Source organism: Eubalaena glacialis, chromosome 7, assembly GCF_028564815.1.
Source record: "Eubalaena glacialis isolate mEubGla1 chromosome 7, mEubGla1.1.hap2.+ XY, whole genome shotgun sequence".
Lineage (NCBI taxonomy): Eukaryota > Metazoa > Chordata > Mammalia > Artiodactyla > Balaenidae > Eubalaena > Eubalaena glacialis.
The window spans coordinates 68,338,889-68,341,300 of NC_083722.1; the positions used below are offsets into that span (position 1 = coordinate 68,338,889).

Genomic DNA, 2,412 nt, shown 5'->3' on the forward strand with positions numbered 1-2,412 from the left:
CTGAAAATTGTTAGAAGAATTAAGCAATCCTCTGCTTTTTAGGAGTAGCAGTTTACACGTAGTTGATGATTTTTTTTTTAAATCTTCTTTGCACAGAAGAACGCCAGCTAAAAGATGTAGAAGGAGTGAACGCATTTAAAAATCTCCCAGTTTGCAGCCCTGAATGAAGTGATTCAGACAATGATTATCAATGAGAGTTAAAGCCATTAGGAATTAGAGTAGAATCAAGTCATTTTTAGTTATGTGGAAGTAAGAAAATCTACTTCCCATCTGTTCTTTCTCAGGAATTCACCAAGATGTGAGCCCCACCCCCACCAAATAAGGGAGCAGACATGGCCCCCATGAAACAGTGGAGTCAGCAGAAACGGTGAGAAGAAGTCGGAGAGACGGGCAATCAGCTCAAACAGGAACAGAGGCCGGAAGGCTGGAGTCTGGGGGTGAGATTTGAGAGATCTTATACTGTCCAGAATTCGGACTGAGGCAAATAATTTAAAAACAAATGGAAAGATCTTTTTTAACTCCAGGAACAATAAAAACCAGCCTGCTCAAGGAAGGTGCCGTGATCACAGCACACTAGCTGGCTCTGCAAGGAACAGTGTTTACATAGTCACAACAATGCTGTCACTGTTGAATGATTTTCCACTTTAGAAATTTACCTAGAGTCAAGCAAGAAGACTCAGGACAAAAGGATACAACATATGAACATACTCTGCCTTGACAGTGTAGACATTTAAGTACAGATACTGGAGTGGAAAGGGGTAGGAGATCTGTAGGGATGTTAACACCTTCATCTTACCAAATGAGGAGACAGAAGACACTATTATTGACCTTACAAGAAACAGAGTTTTGGGAGTTCCCTGGTGGCCTAGTGATTAGGATTTAGTGCTTTCACTGCCGAGGGCCAGGGTTCAATCCCTGGTCGGGGAACTGAGATCCCACAGGCTGTGCGGCACGGCCAAAAAAAAAAAAGGAGTGTAAGCAAATCTCCAAAAGTGACAAATTTAACCCACAGAAATTGTAAAGAATGATACTAATATATTGGGCCATTGGAGAGAGACGAAGACGTAGTGGAAGGGAACTAAGTCCCCATCTGTCATAGCAGGAGGTCAACAATGAATGTCCAAAATTGATCAGTCTCTACTTTAAAATATGGAGGTAATTTTCAGAAGAAATAGCTAAACGTGTTGATAAGGGCCATCTCTGAAGAGTGGGGGAAAGATGGGGGGGGAAGATGAAGGAAGAAACAGTTTATACACCTTTATAAACCTTTATAAACCTTTTTGTACAATTTGAGTTTTTAACCAAGAACATGTAGTACGTGTCTTAAAAGACCTATATTAAAAATATAAGGAATTCCCTGGTGGCCCAGTGGTTAAGACTCGGTACTTTGACTGCCATGGGCCTGGGTTCAATCCCTGGTCAGGGAACTAAGATCCCAAAAGGTACACAGCACAGCCAAAAAAAAAAAAAAAAAAAAAAAAAATATATATACAGTTATATATATAATATACAGTTAAAAGAAATGTACAACACCATTAATTTGGGAATTATTGTCATCCCATGGATAAGTATTATGTCGATTTTTAAAAAACATACATAGAGTTAACAGAATTGCAACTCAGCAATTAATATGGGAATTACTGACACCCATAATGACTGGGTCTTCCCACTCTTGAGTAGGTAGGTATGTCTCTTAAATTATTCGTGGTTTCCTTTACGTCTCTGAGTAAAATTTTTGTCGTCTGTTTATATATTGTTTCTGTGTATTTCTTGTTGAGTTTATCCCTAAGATCTTTATATTTGTATTCCTATTTTGAATGGGATTTTTAAAGTAAAATCTATAAGTGATTATTGCTGACATAGAAAAATCATTGATTCTGCTATTTTTAAATATGACCCTCATACTGTAATCTTATATTATTGTAAATGATTTTTCAGTCTAGTCTCTTGGGGTTTTTTTTAAATAGGTGATAATAATACCATCCGTGAGTAATGATTAGCTCAGCCTTACTTCTGCTTATTCCTTTGCTCTATTTACTGTATTTTGTAAGTTGTTAAGTAACAGCAGCAATGGTGAGCATCCTTGTTTCCTCCCTGATGGTAATGGGAGCCCATCTAATGTTCCACCCAAGCAGGTTTTGAGCTGGCTGCTATCGGAAGGTAACAGTTCGTGGTGGTCAAGGGGATGGACTTTCAGATCAGACTACCTGGGTCCTGGGTCACATGGGATCCACTGTTTACTTAGCAGGGTGACTTTAACCAATTACTTAACCTCTCTACACCTGTTTTCTTGGCTGTAAAATGGGATAACAGTGCCTACTTCATTGGGTAGCAGTGCTCATTAAATGAGATTATATGTGCAAAGCACCTATACAATGCATGGGCAGCTCTAGTCCACAGTACTTTCAAGAA

At 38.8% G+C, this 2,412-nt stretch overlaps 1 non-coding gene across 1 annotated transcript; it reads left to right on the forward strand.

The window, feature by feature from the left end:
• The first annotated feature begins 1,354 nt into the window (after positions 1–1,354).
• On the forward strand, positions 1,355–1,427 carry TRNAQ-UUG (transfer RNA glutamine (anticodon UUG)). The gene has a single exon. It is a non-coding gene; the product is annotated as a tRNA-Gln (tRNA).
• Positions 1,428–2,412: the final 985 nt, after the last annotated feature.